The sequence below is a fragment of the Anomaloglossus baeobatrachus genome, chromosome 1 (genome assembly GCF_048569485.1).
Source record: "Anomaloglossus baeobatrachus isolate aAnoBae1 chromosome 1, aAnoBae1.hap1, whole genome shotgun sequence".
NCBI lineage: Eukaryota > Metazoa > Chordata > Amphibia > Anura > Aromobatidae > Anomaloglossus > Anomaloglossus baeobatrachus.
Genome location: NC_134353.1, coordinates 194,910,030 through 194,928,229, shown reverse-complemented (window position 1 = coordinate 194,928,229; position 18,200 = coordinate 194,910,030). Strand labels below are relative to the sequence as shown.

The following is an 18,200-nucleotide window of genomic DNA, read 5'->3' as shown; positions in this document are numbered from 1 at the left end:
ATCCAACAGCCACGTTTAGGATGCCACTAAGTTCACTCAGTGTTTGCTAGTATAATGCCTTAGTTATAATGAGTTTGAGTATGCAATGCAGGCAGACGTGCTGCAAATATCTGTGCACTACTGGGACTATACAGAAGTCCAATAGCCACGTTTAGGATGCCACTAAGTTCACTCAGTGTTTGCTAGTATAATGGCTTAGTAACAATGAGTTGGAGTGTGCAAAGGGCAGGAGGGTACAGTGGCAGGGTAGTGGGTCTCTGGGTAGAGGAAAGGAAGCCTGCCTTTCTATCCCTCCTAATGGGGAAATGCAGCGAGGAAATCCCTGACCTTAGCTACACAGATGCTGTCATCTTGTGTAGCTGTTAAACTCTGTTTTCAGGACCTGTCACCTATGGCTCTGACTCTGCCGGTATGAGCCCTTAAAAGGACTTATAGAAAGTGCTATCCCTAAGCTGTCCAGCGCTGTGTATGGAGCGTATACAGCTGTATCGGCGATAGGAGCTGCGCCAGTGATGTCTGACACCAAGGACGCAGAAGAGATAATGGCGTCCGTACAGGCAGATACTCGTTTTTATAATGCAGGGACATGTGACATGGACATCCTATCACACATGCCGTTGCTTCTCTGGCTAAAAGTCCACTTAGCTGTGTGTGTGTCTGGGATTGGCTGACATGCTGGCCCTCCCCACTACACGCGCGCGCTTAGGGAAGGAAGACAAGGAAAAAAAAATCCAAACAGCAGTGATCTGAATGCGCTGTTCCCGCACACTATACACTGAAATGTCATAATAGTGTGAGTCACAGAGTGACTTACACTATTACAGCGGAAAGCCAGTTAGGAATTAGCTGGGTTTTTTGCTGCTAGAACCGTTCTCAAACGTATCTAGAACTATCGAGCTTTTGCAAAAAAGCTCGAGTTCTAGTTCGATCTAGAACAGCCCCCAAAATCACTCGAGCCACGAACTGGAGAACCACGAACCACGAACCGCGCTCAACTCTACTCTTGTACTAGACAGAGTTCCTGTTAGGTAAATTTTTCCCGAGATCTCCGGATACATTGGAAAGTGTCGCTGGGGCAGCACTATGGTCCCGGTTGTACACAGCTGGCTGTAGGTTATATTTTCTCTATGATAATCACTATAAATTACTTTGTGTTACTTTTTCCAATACAATTTGATCATAAAAATCTAGTTCCCAGACATTGTCTGATCTTGTTCATGATTTGCGACCCACTGTAATCTGAATGTACCCTTACCAGATTACATTTTTGGCATAGTCAGCAGGATACTGTGTTTGTCATGGACAGGAATATAGAGGGAAATTATCCATCTGCGCCAGCAGCACAGGTACCGGTAGTGAACCTGCCAGTCGCAGCTTCAGCTTCTGGGGAATATATACCTTGGGGGTGCTCATATAACAACTCACCAAGTATGACAAGAAAAATATGATGCTGGACAGAGAGATTGCGAAGTGTCCTTAAAATGTGTAATCTTGCCACTGAGCTGAGAGCCAAGGTAGCGCTGAAGGCTTTAGAGGAGGATACTAGGCGGACAGTGATGGTATGCCTGGAGTCAGAGACATACCATACCAGGGACATGTTAGAAAAGGTCCTTGTGTCATTAGAAGTTAACCTTAGAGGCTGCGCCAGAGTGGCACAACTACATGCCCTATTTTTAATTGGCCAGAGGGAACATGAGTCCCTCATGCAGTACGCCAATGCCCTACAAGAGACACTGAATGAGGTGTGGTGGTTGGACCCCGGGACCATGTGAGCGTTACGGAACCATCCCTGGGCTGGAGAACAAATATGTGATAAGTTACAGGAAATGGCTCAGACTACACCTAAACTGACATTCTGATGCACTCGAGAGGGAAACAGCATTCACGCCCTTATTGAGAGGACAGTAAAGAGCTCCCTGGTGACTGGGAAATGAAAAGATCTGAGTGAAATGGAAACACTGAAGGATATAGTTCAAGCTCTAAGGGCTGAGTTGAGGCACTTGCAGAGGTGTCCCAGATGCAGAGGGGAGCCTCACTGCGTCCCCTCACCTAATTCCAGATGCAAGGGCAGGGCGGAAGAGCTGTGTACGGTGCTAGAAGTTTCGGAATGCATATATTTTGGACCTGTTGATTGCCTGGCCATATGGCTCAAGACTGTTATGCTGTGCCACATCTGGAAGAGACACCATTAAACTACCAACTGCTGCAGTTGAGGGGTGACCTGCAATAGATTATTCTCCAAAAAGCTCTTGACACGAAGAGCACTGCCTGTATGCAGACATGGTACCAGTAAGTGGGGTAGCCTCCAGGATGTCTGCAGAGACTGGAATCTCTCCCTGGATTGGAAGAAGTCCCAGGATGAAAGTTGAGATATAGGGCACATAAAGTACTGGAACCAGAATAATGTGTGACCTGGTCCAAATGAGTGGGCAAAGTTTTCCCCAGAGGGGCAAGAACTACTACAGCAATGAGCCAACTTGAGTGTGGTCCAGGGTCTCCAACGTTGCAAGGTATAGGTGAGGTCAGAACAGCACCAAGCTGTAATCCCAATAAATTTAGGTTCTGAAGTTATTCATGAAGCCCATGGAAAGGGATCTCATCGTGGAAATAAGATCTATAGAAAACTGCAGATAACACTGTACTGTCCAGACCTAGAAATGATGGTCATTGAAGCATACCAGCCATGTCGAACATGGGGCTGAGTGGAAGGTTGGAACAGTGAACCCCTGTCCAGGCCAATCAGGGCTCTGAAGGGGCTCAAGGGAACTGGTGGGGCCTAAGCACAGTACATTGGGTAGAGGCTGAGCAGTTAAGGCAAGTAGCTCACAAGGACATGAAATCAATGCAGCCTGAAGTGTTTTCTCTGGGGGACGGGGTACGGGCAGAGTCAAACAGCAATCTGGCAAGTTAGAGAACCTGTGGGGATTGACACCTTATATGGAAAAAAGGACGGTGGGTCCCAAGGTTATGGGAGGTGTATGAGGTGGAACCTGTAAGAACTGAGGTACCGACTGGTAACCTCCAGCATAATATGCTATGATGGTGTCAGTTTGAGGACCCTGTGCCAAGTCTCAAGGCTCCTGAGCCTGTACCCAGGGAGGTGAGCACCACTGATGATGTAGAGTGGTGGACTGTACCCGCTCCCTTGCCTGCTGATTATTCCCCTGTTGTGCACAGGATGATTTTATTTGGTGTGTCAAGGACACCAATGTCAAAAGGGGTGGCATGTGAGAGTGTGGAGCTGATGCCTGCAGTGTCTCCTCCAATCCAATAAAGTGGTCTCTGTGCAGGCTGGACAAAAGACTCTGTGTGGTCAGGTCAGCTACAGAAGAGTGTGTGGACCAGGCTTCAGAGTGAAAACGTGTGGTGAGCTGTTTTCTTGCCATTTATCAAGCATACTGGATCTGACAGAGACTGTCTGCTGAGCATGTGTCATACAGAGTTTTGCATTAATTTTGACAACTGTCATGATGGCATCAGACTCTATTCACATTGCAGATTCTGACACGCCTACAAATGGTTTCTCTGGTGTCTCTGATCAACACAGGTAGACTCAGGTGTCGACCTGCTGTGTGCTCAGTCATAGTCAGGCTACCAAGAGTTAACCTCTGTTAGCCTGCTTGTTAAGCTCTTTAGATCACATGAGAAAAATTCCCAACATACAAGCCATAAGGTGAACACGCGGCCAGCATATGTATATTGGTAGCGTGTATGCACTACTCACAATTAGTACAAAAGGAGGAGAAAAAGCGAGTATCTGTGCAAATTATAGAAGTTTTTATTGGTGAAAAAAACCCACACGCAAGTACAGCAATGAATCACATATTAAAGGGTTTCCTCCTTGAGAAAGCAACAATACCTCCGTGAAACATGCGTTGGTGGTGATCCTTCCCCTTTTGGATATGTGCATATTGTGTTGATTACTTCTTAGCCTCTTCTGTCTGTATTACCTAAGTTATATAATCCGTGGGTATGACCTTTACCTTCTTTTTACATGATGTCATTAGGATCCTCTGTTGGCTAGATGCACTTGCACTTTACTCTTTATAATAAAATTGTAATTCAGGTACCCCCTGTCATTATGACTTGTATTTTTGGTCAACCCTGGTAACTGCACTTTGTTGCACCTTATGGCCGTAGTTCTCGGTGCTATTTTGCATTGATTACTATACACTCTGGTTGTGATCAAACTCCCTTGGCACCCCTGCTCTTTTGGATTGCTTTGGAATTTGACATATTCAGCACTACATATACTATGTTAGTATTGTTTTTAGCGAGCAGGTGAGTTTTTTTTATATACCCGGCCTGTCCGTGGTCCCCCTGTTATATACTGTTATATACTTTTATTACTACTACTAGGAACAATGTGCTGATGGAGTTTGACCACCCCATTGTGTTCATTGTATTACTCCAAATACTACTGTGAACTTCTTTCACCTCTCCCACGGCTATTTGAGACAGACATGAGTTCCTGTATTGATCTCTAACACTCTATGCCCCCTTGATTTATTGGTAGTTGTTTTTAATATGTGATTCATTGCTGTACTTGCGTGTGTTGTTTTTTTCACCAATAAAAACTTCTATAATTTCCTTTGATCACATGTTGTGAGGAAGCCTATTACATCTGCTCCTCTTATATTTAAGCTGAACAAAATCTTCTACCATGCCAGCAATAGGTTATACTGTGTTGGTCTGTGTGTTTTGTAGTCCCAGACTATGTGGAAAGTGTTGCTTCTTGCCTAGTGTAATTGTGGAGTTTACCTGTTGTCTTGTGGTTTCTTCATTGCTCTTGTTTTTCTCCTTATTTTTTATTGTCTTATACCACTGTGATTGTGTGCTGTGTGACAGCTTTGGTTTCCCATCTGCCTACTTTGTGGGCTTAATCTCACTTGTGTCCCGGTCCCCACCTTGTTTTCTTGTAAAACTATAGTTACTGTTAAAGGTTGGAACCCTGTAGCATGTTGCTGTGTGTGTGGCTAGTGAGGTTAGAAATGTAAAGTTTGTAAGCCATTGTGCTGACCCAACAATGTTTTTTTTTTCTTTTGAATACCCAGTGATCCTCACTTCCCACATAAAGTAGTACTGCACTCTTGTACTAGGTAGAATGTCTGATAAGTATATTTGTCCTGAGATCTCCAGATACATTGGAAAGTGTTGCTGGGGCAGCATGGTGGTCCCAGTTGTTTGTGGATGGGTGTATGTTATATTTTCTCTGTGATAATCGCTACAATTTACTTTTTGTTACTTATTCCAATTCAATTTGATCACAAAAACTTAGTTCCCCAACATTGCCTGGTATACTGATATAAAGGAAATACTGAGTGCTTTGTTTCTAGATGTAAATACACTGGAACCTTGGTTAACGAGAACAATCTGTTCTGGGAGAGTCTGTGCTGCCTTTGAGTAGCGGCTGACAGCGTAAGTTCCTCCCTCGTCGCGAGGGTTACCGATGAACATTCTGTAGCGGCAAACTACAAGAACCGTGAGGCCGGCGATGGATTGGAATGTAAGGTGATCATAATATGTGTGTGTGCATGCGTGTTTGTGTGTGTTTGTGTGTGTTTGTGTATGATTGTGTGTGTTTGTGTGCGATTGTGTAGACTGTAAAAACGGGTCAGAGCGTGGTGGATGTACGGAACCGGAAGTGTGGGCGGTGAATATTTTGCTCGTACGGCAAAGCTTGCTCGTAAAGTGATTTACAAATGTACAGAAAGCTTTGCTCGTTAAGTTGAATACTCGCTAACTGGGTTACTCGTTAACCTAGGTTCCACTGTATACATATTAGTGACAGGCGAGCACCCAAATGCTCCAATGCTAGTTATTCAATTCAAGCTGATCAGACGCTTAGATGAGCTCGACGCGAGTATCAAGAATTATGGAAAATCAATGATTGGCCCATTTGGGTCTCTACTCAAATACAGCAAGCCATAAACTGAGAATTTCTGGAAGGACGTTTTTTTTTTCTTCTTTTTGGTCACACTACATCTGAGAACGTTGCTTTATTACTGGGAAGAGCCATTCAGAGACTGCAAATTTCCTCTCCCTTGGGTGCCTGCACATATCATGAAGTAAACCAAGCCTGTGCTTTGTGATTTCATGGATGACACATCCGAGCACCCACGATACTTTGCCAAGCACCAGGACTACCTGAGCACCCCAATACTTGATCGAGTAACGAGCAGTGCCGAGCACGCTGGCTCATCATTAATATGTATAAAAAGTGCCATAGTGCAAGTACATAAAATATTCTGTTCTGTTAGAAAAAATTATCTTGAAAAGGAAAAAAAAGGGATGGTTTCTAGATTGATAAGAATTTTGGAATAAAGTTGCTCTCACACCAAAAGAAAAGGCATGCACTTAAAGGAAAAATAGTCTGTCAATATCTGGGTAGTATAGAACCAGAGCAGAGAAAAAACATGATTTAAGGAGATTAAAGTCTTGAATTGCAGAATCCAGCAACTTCCAATGAATACCATAAAGAGTTAAAACTTGCGAATAGTTCTTGAAGAACTGTAGGTAAGTGTGCAAGATCAAGGAATCTTTTAAGGGCATTAAGGTCCATAGGAAGTGGCCAGTCCAGCACAGCAGACTTTCCCTAGAACCATACACAGACCTCCAGAAAAAGTGATGAATCCCAGAAATTGGAGTTCAGACCAGGATTGTCTTGACTTTTTTATTCTGGACAGTTTACCAAAAATATCACAGACATACAGTATTTTTTACGGCCACATTAGAAAACCATAATAATAAATCATTCTGATTAATAAATAAGTGATAAATGTCTACAGCCCATCATTCTGATATGCAGACATCAGCTAAATTTACTATAAACTGTAACATGATGATAATTACAATCAAAATAATCTGTATAAATTTCTTCAATAAGGACATCTTACATTTTTTTAAACGTGGGGCAAAAATGTGCCCTATTTTTATAGACTGTCCTAGAAGTTCCACACAGTTGGAAACCTTGGTTCAGAGACATTTTTCTTATGCGACAAAAAGATTATTTTGTTGCAGTCTCCTTAACAATGAGCAGACATGAAGACGGTGTGAATTGTGGTAGTTTGAGAAGATTAGGATGTCATTCTGATAGATTAAGACAGACTGGTACAGATTTCATTAACGGTCACGGAAGATTTTATTAATGAAATGTTGGAACGCAGCCACAGCGTTGAATAATCTGAAAGGCATGACAAGATATTCATAATGACCATCTCATGTACTGAACGAGGGCTTCCATTTGTCCCCTTTTTATAATCAGATTGTTGGTTCTCTAGTTTAGCGAAGATACAGGCACTCTTAGGGTCCCGTTACACGTAGTGATGTTTCAGCGATCCCGACAACGATACGACCTGGTCAGGATCGCTGGTATATCGCTACATGGTCGCTAGTGAGCTGTCAAACAGGCAGATCCAATTAACGATGCAGCAACGATATGGCGATCCGTATAACGACCTCAGTGGTCGTTGGGACCCTGTCACACAGCAGCTATTCTGACGACTCAGACCTCGATTAAACGCTGAGTTCTGAGTCGCCAACGAGGTCACTCGTCGTTGTTATGGCGTCAAACACAGCGATGCATTCTGCCCAGCGAGACACTAATGATCAAAAAATGAACCAAGACGTTCAGGTACGATTGGCGATATTGCAGCGGGAGGCCGGTTGCTGCTATGTGTCACATGTAGCGAGGTCGATGTTGTGTCACAAAACCTGTGTCGTTTCAGCGATCTCGCTAACGACATCGCTATGTGTGACAGGGGCTTTAATCTGATCAATGATTTCAGAGACAAAGGGGTAATGGATAGTGGTCTTTTAGGCTATGTGCGCACCTTGCGTAATTACATGCAGTTACGCTGCGCTTTGTAGCGCAGCGTAACTGCATGCGTCCTGCGTCCTCTGCATAATCTATGAAGATTATGCAGGAGCCGTGCACACGTGGCGTCTTAGAGCGCAGCGCTTCGGCTGCTGCCCGAAGCGCGCGTTCTAAGAAGTGACATGTCACTTCTTCCATGCGCTTTGCCTGCAGCTCCTGCTCTGTCTATGGGAGGGGCTGCAGTCAGAGCGCATGGAATCGTTTTGTTTTTTTTCACTACGGACATTTTCTGCAGCGATTAGAAGCGCACGTGTGCTCTTCAGATCACTGCAGAAATTTCTGCAGTGACTGTACGCAACGTGCGCACATAGCCTTAAGGTGATTGTACTTAAACCCTTAATAGTCAGTGCATGATCTAAGAGACTGGTCTTTCTTCTTTACAAAGAAGAAGCCTGCACCATCCATTGATGAAGAGCTCTGAATTAATCCCTTATCCAAATACTCTTAAATGTAGGCAGACATCAATTCAATCTCTTTAAGAGATAGAGGATATGCTATTCCTTTAGGTGTACTAGTCCAAAGGACAAGAGGAAAAGAGCAATGAAATCATGAGGTAGTGTTTTGGTCTTTTTGTTTGTAAATGTCTATAAAGTCCTAAAGGTGAATTGGCAGTTTGGAAGAGATGGAAACAGAGTAAAAGGCCCCATTACACGCAACGACAATGAGATGTCGTTGGGGTCACGGAATTCGTGACGCACATCCGGCCTCTTTAGTGACGTCGTTGCGTGTGACACATATGAGGGACCGCTAATGATCCCAAATACTCACAAAATCGTTGATTGTTGACACGTCGTTCATTTTCCAAATATCGTTGTGTGACGCCCTGGACTAGCCAGGTAGTCACAGGTAGTCCCCCTCACTACACCTGTCCCCTAAAAAGGAGTCATCAGCCAACCACAAAAACCCTAGTCACCTTCCTCAGTGCTTGATGAACACACCAAGGGGCGGAGCCAGGCAGTTGGCAACGCCCACCGAGGAGGTCAGAGGGCCTGAGGCAGGAAAAACAGAGTTGTGAGCAGATCAGTTGTAGAGTTGAGGAGTGGAGGAGGTGAGGCCTGTGAGGCAGGCCGGTGATAGACTGACAGGTGTGAGGGTCGAAGCCCGAACACCTTGGCTAGGAGGCAAGCGGTGACCTCAGCTTGCAGGAGCCGGGAAGACGGCTCGGTGGAACCGTGTTGGACCGGGACAGGGTAGTGGCCCGCCGGTACCGACCCGGGGAACCGACTCGGAAACCGGAGCACACAGGGGGGGTACTCAGACCCTGAAACGAGGTCCAGAATCCACTGGACTGAGTTAATTAACTGATTGCAGTCTGGACTATAGGTCCTTTCCCACCCAAGTCCCGACTGAAGACAACAGCCCACCGAGGGGGATAGAAAGCCACCGCACAGGCAGAGAGATCCCACGAGCCAGCGTCTGCGGGCAAACGGGCTTTCCCGACATACACACAGCCGAGGAGCGGACTCCCGTCGCTGAAGCGCAGGCAGTCTACATCTACACAACAAGGTGCAGGAGAAAGGCAGAAACCACCATCCGGGTGGGGGACCCGACCGCAGCTGTCTGCGGGCACCGACCACCATCAACTTGGTTTACCAGTGACTTGTGTGTGTCAATAACAGGGAGTACAACAGTGCCCTCCGGCTGCGCACATCGCCCTGCACCGCCCAGCTATCCCCAACAGGTCCCGGGGGCCATCATCCCTGCCCATGGAGGGGTTACCATCTGGTTGCACTACCATCTCCCCCGGGTGCCCTGAAACTGCCCTGTCTACCTTCACCACATCCCATGGGTGGCATCACGAACTCAAGCGCGACTCCGGCAGTGCACCTACCTAACCCCCACCGAAAGCGCCAGCATCCCCTTTCAGAGCGAAGTGACCCCGGGTCCGGAGGCGCTCGAGCCACCCACCAACGAGCCCGGATCCGAGAGGCTCGGCTGCGGCCGAGCGCGAGGCGGTAGAGTTGCTTGTTCTGGACGCAGGTTGTTCGTCGTTCCTGAGGCAGCACACATCACTACGTGTGACACCCCAGGAACGACGAACAACAGCATTCCTGCGTCCTCCGGCGACGAGGTGGGAGTGACGTTCATGCCGCTGCTCTCCGTCCCTCCACTTCTATTGGTGGCCTGCTGTGTGACGTCCTTGTGACACAAAAAAGAGGTTGTTCGCCGGCCACAGCGACGTCGTTAGGAAGGTGAGTTCGTGTGACGCGTACGTGCGATATTGTTCGCCACGGGCAGCGATTTGCCCGTGAGGCACGCATGATGGGGGCGGGTGCTATCGCTAGTGACATCGCTAGCGATGTCGCTGTGTGTAAAGCAGCCTTAAGGTTTTAGAAAAGGTGGTTGAAATAAAGCTTTCTGTTAATCTTAAAAACAAGAATATCCCCACCTTGTGATCTGATCGGAGGAGCAAGCAATAACCAAGTCTCAAGAGCAAGTGTAATAGTCCAATTTAAAATGTCACCTTCTCAGTCTGAAACTTGATATGCCCTCCCGTTATATAATTTACACCAGTTTTCTGGAGTAAAAGCTTTTTAATGAATCGTATCCATAATGTGTTGCAGAGTGTGTTAGATTACACTTACATATTCAAAATTAATGTAACTATTCACGGATTGTCCTCATATCCATTTATCAAACATGTCAAAAACATAACTAAGAAAGTTACAAAGCAACAAATATAGTGCTCACATTCAAGTGCCACACAAATTAAGTAGTTGCTGTGGCCACATGTAAAAGGTGAAGTGAATACACAAAAAAGTGATAGATTGGAAATTATTGCACACCATGCAATATCTCTAACATAAAAGAAAATTGAATCCTATGTTTTCCAAATGATTATTTTTTAATCTATTAGTGCCGTCTTGTTGTGGACATACAACATAGTATATATGTTACCGGCAATGTGTAAAAACAGGCATTCTATAGAATACCTAGAAATGGGTCGTCAAAGTATGAAATACATCAGATGTTCATACATTTCCTAGTCATTCCATATAATACCTAAATGACAAACAGGCGGAGTGTAGAATACTACGGGGGGGGTTCATCCAAAAGTAGGTGGACAGAGCAGGCAGCAGCAGATCTGTGATACTGGCTCAGCTGCCCTTAGCATTAGCAACTAATCAGATTCCACCTTTCATTTTCCAAAGAGTCTGTGAGGAATGTTACGTGGAATCTGATTGGTTGCTAAGGGCTGAAAAGTGATATCTGATTGGTTGCTAAGGGCAACTGAGCCAGTTTCACACATCTGCTGCCTGTCCACCTACTACTTTTGGACGGACCACCCTGTATGCTTTCTGGAATGAAGTAGTGTGCTTGCTGTGCCGTAGCAGCAGACTTCCATTTACTGTTTTGGGTGAATTGCTGTGACGTAGCAGCAGACTTCCATATACTGTTTTGGGTGAACTGCCGTTCCAGAAACTGTGCCATATTGTGTTGTGTGAAGGTGTAAGATGGAAGAAGAGAGAGCAACGTACGAGCAAGAATCATGATATTCTGACATGCGACAACGGTTCGACAAAGAACTGACTGACATGCGAACCAATGCTGCTAAAAATTGTGTTTTCCTGACGGAATCCACATATGAAAAGCTAGTGAATGATGTGACAAAGGCTAAAATGACTACTAAGAAGGAACCACGGGACTATTGGCTGCTGAAACGTTACGATGTATTGGAAAACAAAAGTTAAGTTAATTTATCCTGGTAAAAAAGGCATCAGTGCTATCCAGTTTTACCTCAGAGATTCAGAACTATTTGACATAATTCACAACGCTCATTTGGCCATTGGCCATGGTGGACAGGACAGAATGATGAAAGAGCTTGCACCCAAATACAAGAACATTACCCGTTATGATATTGAACTTTAACTTCAGCTTTTTGAGCCATGTCAGAAAAAACAAAAAGGTGTAAAGAAAGGTATTGTAGTGAAGCCTATGGTATTTTCTTATTTCAATTTGCGCTGTCAGGTGGATCTAATTGACTTTCAGTCCCACCCTGACAAGGACTACAAATTTATAATGGTGTACCAAGATCATCTCACCAAGTTTGTGGTTCTCTGGCCTCTCAAAACAAAGACAGTGGAAGAAGTAGCTTACAACTTGATAGACATATTTACTTTGCTTGGTGCACCATCGATTTTACAGTCCGACAACGGTCGGGAATTTGCGAATAAAGTGGTCATCAACCTGAAGGAATACTGGCCCACTCTGAAGATTGTACATGGGAAGCTGCGCCACTCGCAAAGCCAGGGAAGTGTTGAAGGAGCTAACCAAGACATCGAAAATATGCAGTCTACTTGGATGCAAGATGAATAAACTGACAGCTGGAGCGAGGGAATATGGTTCGTCCAACTTATGAAAAACAGGGCCTTTCATTCTGGGATTCAAAGAACACCTTACGAAGCTCTCTTTGGCTGCAAAGTTAAAATGGGTCTCACAATATCTCACCTACCCCTAGATATTTTACAAGGTATACAGACAGAGGAAGAACTGGAAAATATAATAGAAAGTGTCCAATCAATACAGATGGAAGAAACAGATGACGCTGTAGAAGAGACAGAGGTTACTGCGGAAACTACTGACGAGAATTCAATCCATGATGAATGAAACCAAAGTAACAGGAAAGACGTGCATGGTGATGAATCTTCTTTCTCTGCCACGTGTTGTGTGTGCTTAAAGGAAAGCAGCGGTGCCCATACGTGCTGAAAGTGCGGACGAAACATTCATGCAATCTGTGGAAACGCTAACGGTGAGGGAATGTAAGGTTATGGGGTCAATATTTGGTGCCCTATTTGCTCCAACATTCAGAATGCACTAGAAAGTAAGAGACAATTGAAAAGGAATCTAGAAGTACAGGCCAAGAAAGTGAAAATGGACACTGACAAAAAATTTCCTCCCGCATCTTTGGGGGACACTGTGCAGGTTCCTATCTCTGACGTAGACAAAAGACGCGGTGATCTGCGAAATCTGTTAGCAGTTGTTATGGATGTGACAGAAGACGGCTTTTACCGACTCGGAACGGTGCGAGGAATTTTGAACCAACTCTATGCAAGATCACAATTCAGTGTTTGTCAAAAGGGCTCGCTCAAGGTTCAAGATGTTCCTGAACACAAAATACCTCTTCAATCTGCTGCTGCTGCTCAGTCCACAGGAAGTGGCCAAGGATTTTTGAAGTGTATGTGCAAGACTAAGTGCCAAACTAACAAATGCCTTTGCATAAAAAAAGTGCAATTCAAAATGCCATTCTAGCCTACCATGCTGCAACAAATAGTGAGGAATGAAACTTCTGATTCCTTTTTTTCCCCAGCAAAGATATCCTGTTGTTCATTTTGCATTTCTTCTTTCATGTTTTTGACTGTTTGTTACTAAAGATATCCTTTTGTTCATTTAGGATTTCTTTTTTTCATTAGTTTTTTGACTGTTTGTTACTTCTTTCATTAGTTTTTTGACTGTTTGCCACTGACGACTTTTCCAATCTGGGCATTATATCAGACTTTGCCTGAGCAGTTCTTGTCATTCTTTATAATACCTAGACATTTTATGTAATGTCTAGGAAAAGTATAGAACAACGCAGATATTTCATACCTTGCCTGAAAACAATGGGGATTGTATACATTGCCTAGGTATTCTATAGAATGCCGGGTTTTCATACATTGCCTGTAACATATATATGGAAAAGTGAAGGGAGACGGCACATCCACTTTTTTTTTAAGTGTTACTTTGTGTTACTTCTCTATTAGTGGTCCATAAAAGATTAACAAAAATTTAAAATCCACATGATGTGACCAAAGTTTTCACTGATATATTTCTCGCGTCTCAGCACCTTAAGCCTTTTACTTAAAGAGGTTGTTCACTCGCTCAGTACAAAAAAAGAAAAAAATGTTTGAACTGGCAGATAAAATCCCCAGTAAAGGGGCCATAACCCTGAGGATATCATGGTAGAAGTTAAAGTGTAGAATATACAGGACTATATACTGTATATTCAAAGGGTGAAATAAGTAGCGAATGTGTGATCAATTTTCTATAGGAAAAACTTTTCTCCTTGCGGAAACTGACAAACCAATCTGGCTGCCAGTGAGGAGTCTTATAGCTGCAATGCTGCTTTGGGAAATATGCAAATTGTCTCTTCAGGGAGGAAGGAGATGAACTTTAGACTCCATTATAGCTTCTCATACAGCTGGTAGGTCGCAGGTACTTAACCCCTTCACGACTGGCAGATTTTCCGCTTTCCGTTTTTTTTTGCCACCCTAACTTTTTTATTTTTCCGTCAATATAGCCATATAAGGGATTGTTTTTTGCAGAACAAGTTGCACTTTTAAATGAAACCTTGATTTTAACCATATAGTGTAATGGAAAACAGCAAAAAAAATTGCAAATGCGGACAAATTGCAAAAAAAGTGTGACTGCATGATTGTTTTTGAGATATTTTATTCACTGTGTTCACTATATGGTAAAACTGATATTTTGGGGTGAAGCATCAGGTCGGTGCAAGTTTGTAGACACCAAGCCACATACAAGGTTATCCTGGAAAAACGGTTGCTTCTTTCTGCTCAGGAAATGTTCTCGAACTCTGAAGGCTGTTTTTTCCAGCAGGACAATGCACCATGTCACACAGCTAGGTCATTTCAATGTGTGGATGATGGACTACCACATCAAAACCCTGTCATGGCTAGCCCAATCTCCAGACCTGAACGACATTGAAAACCTCTGGAATCAAGAGGAAGCTGGATAGTCAGAAGCCATCAAACAAAGAAGAACTGCTTACATTTTTGCACCAGGATTGACATAAGGTTACCCAAAAGCAGTGTGAAAGACTGGTGGAAAGCATGCCAAGACACGTGAAAGCTATAATTAAAAATTATGGTTATTCCACAAAATATTGATTTCTAAACTGTTTCTGAGTTAAAACATTAATATTATTGATTCTAAATGATTATGAACTTGTTTTCTTTGCATTATTTGGGGTGTCTGGAAGCACTGCAATTTTTTTGTTATTTTGACCATTTCTTATTTTCTGAAAATAAATACAACATTTATTGCTTGGAAATTCAGAGACATGTTGTCAATAGTTAATAGAATAAAAAAAAATACATTTTACTCAAAAATATACCTGAAAAGAGAAAAATCTGAAAAACTCACAATTTTGCAGTGGTCTCTTAATTTTTGCCAGAGCTGTATATATACAAGGTGGCCATAAAATAACCTAAGGTGTTTGGAGACATGTGCAGACTGACCAAGTGGACAGAATTGGCTGAAAATTGGTATGTATGCTATTCAAGGCAATTGTAAGGCATCTTAAAAAACCCGAGTTCATTGTCCTCGCGTGGTTCTGTCTCTGTGTGCTGTCATGAACTCAGGTGAACCTCTGACATCAGTGCTGTGATACAGGCAGTAGTGTGGGGCCTGCAGCTGTGACTTCAGATGTTCACCAGAGTTCATTGTCATTGTCATTGCACGGCTCTGTCTGTTTCGCGGCCTGATTTGTGGTCACAAGTAAAGGACTCCAGCTGTGACCGGAAATCACCTGAGTGACGGCACCGCAGATCTTGCAGCTCTCTTCAGTCACTCAGATGATTTGCTGTCACAGGAGGAGGACACCAGCTGTGGCAGCAGCTAATCTGAGTGACATCACCAATGATAGCACGACTCACTTCAGTTGCTGCGTGGAGCTCACAGCGAGCAGTCATGCTCTATGGCAGCACACTTTGTCAGATGTAGCAGAGCTGGAAGCATCGTGGGACCTTGTGTGTATTATGTCAGACCTGGAGGGGTGTTTGGGGGTTAATAAACTGGTAAAAGAGGGGTTTTTTTTGTCTTTTATTTCAAATAAAGGATTTTTGGGTGTTTGTGTTTATTTCATTTCACTTGCAGATTTGTGATGAAGGGTGTCTCATAGATGCCTGCTATGACTAATCTAGGACTTAGTGGCAGCTATGGGCTGCCATTAACTCATTAACCCGATTGCCACCACACCAAGGGACTCGGGATGAGCCAGGTAAAGTCCTGGTACTGTGGCATCTAATGGATACGGCAATTCCGGGCGGCTGCTGGCTGCTATTTTTTGTCTGGGGGACTCCCAATAACATGGGTCTCCCAAGCCAGAGAATATCAGCCCCCAGCTGTGAGGCTTTATCTTGGCTGGGTATCAAAATTAAGGGGGACCGCAAGCCGTTTTTTAAAATTATTTATTTATTTATTGTACTGTATGATATAGACCCGCCCACCGGCGGCTATGATTGGTTGCAGTCAGACAGATTTCATTCAGTGTGGGGGCGCATCTGACTGTAACCAATCATAGGTGCTGGTGGGCGGAGGAATCAGTGAATATGAGATGAGGCTAATGAGCGGCCGGCACTTTCAAAAGCAGGAGATGACACGGGAGCAGTGTGACAGCCGCACCAGTGATCGGTCAGTATGAAGAGAAGAGAGACAGATAGAGAGAGAGAGAATGAAGAAAAGTTGGTGACGTACGTTTTTGTTGACAAGAATGGATCCAAAATGTAACCAAAATGCAGTGCACCGCCCTCTCATGCACAATACTAGGTACTGCTGGCTTCAGAAACACGGCACCGGAGATAAGAGCTATGCGCAGGCGCTAACTCCGACGCCGTGTTTCTGAATAGAGAAATTTATATACAGCCAGTGAGAGGGAGGAACAGGCGGTGGGGGTGAGGGGGGGGGAATCATGTAAATAACCCGCCCGGATATTATCACAGAGGTGCACAGGTCAATCAAAAAGTGGATGAATTTTCAAACTTTATAAACTTGGATTTCACAGCCTAAACATCCGAGCTACCCACAAATGGTATTTACAGCCTGTGCCTGATAGTGCCAGTACTGCACTGGCTTTAACTCATACCCGAAAATCCTGATGTTTGGTTCCCTTTAAAGACAACTGTCATAAATTGTCACCTGTATAAAAGACTCCTGTCAACAGACTCAATTATTGTAATCAGTCAGATTCCAACCTCTACAACATGAGCAAGAAAAAAGAGCTTTCTAAGGATGTCAGAGACAAAATTATAGACTAGCACAAGGCTGGAATGGGCTACAAAACCATAAGTACGACGCTGGGTGAGAAGGAGGCAACTGTTGGAGCAATAGTAAGAAAATGGAAGCAATACAAAATGACTGTCAATCAACATCGATCTGGGGCTCCATACAAAATCTCACCTTGTGTGGTATCTAGAAATATGAGGAAGGTGAGAGATCAGCCTAAAACTACACAGGTGGAACTTGTTAATGATCTCAAGGCAGCTGGGATGACTGTCGTCAAGAAAACCATTGGTAACACTTTACGCTATAATGGATTAAAATCCTAAAGTGCCTGCAAAGTCCCACTGCTCAAGAAGGCACATGTGCAGGCCTGTCTGAAGATTGCCAATGGACCTGGATGATTCTGAGAATGATTGGGAGAAGGTGCCACAGCACAGACAAAAATTGAGCATTAAGGCTACTTTCACACTTACGTTGGACGGCTTCCGTAGCATTGCATTGTGTGACAGATGCAACTGATGCGTTGCATATAGTTGCTACGGATCATACAAAACAACGGAAAGCTTTTTTTTTTCTTTTTCTTCTTTCTTCTTTACAGTTTTACCGGCAGCAGACTATTGTGAACGATCAGCTGATCGCTCTCAATAGCCGGCAGCCGGTCGCTCAGCTGAGCGCTGTCACTTGCCGGCGGCCGGGCATGCCGACGGGCGGGCGCTCAGCTGAGCGCTGTCACTTGCCGGCGACCAGGCATGAGCTGAGCGCTGTCACTTGCCGGCGGGCGCTCAGCTGAACGTTCGGCCACCGAGAGACAAAATAAAGGTTGTGATTTAAAAGAAAAAAAAAAAAGAGCATGCGCAGTGAAATCCTATGGATTGTGCTGCTCAAAAAAACATTACATGCTGCGTTGCATCCGCCCGACGCAGCGTCAAAATGACGACGCTGCGTCGTCCAGCGGATGCAACGCAGACACTTGCGTTACTGTGCGTTGTCCATACAAGTCTATGGAGAATAGCGCAGTGCGTTAACGAACTGCGCTATTCTCCATAGTGACGGACTCCGCTGAACGCAAGTGTGAAAGTATCCTAACTCAACTTGCATGTTTGGAGGAAGAGAAATGCTGCCTATTACCCAAAGAACACCGTCCCCACTGTCAAGCATGGAGGTGGAAACATGTTTTGGGGTTGTTTCTCTGATAAGGGCACAGGACTACTTCAATGGACAATGGATGGAGTCATGTACCATAAAATCCTGAGTGACAACCTCCTTCCTTCCGCCAGGACATTAATAATTATAATGCCTGCCTGGATCCAGAGACTCAGACTGGCTT

The 18,200-nt window shown here is 44.3% G+C and overlaps 1 pseudogene; it reads left to right on the top strand.

The window, feature by feature from the left end:
* Window positions 1–11,545: 11,545 nt before the first annotated feature.
* On the top strand, window positions 11,546–12,484 carry LOC142292645 (KRAB-A domain-containing protein 2-like; annotated as a pseudogene).
* The last annotated feature ends 5,716 nt before the right edge of the window (window positions 12,485–18,200 follow it).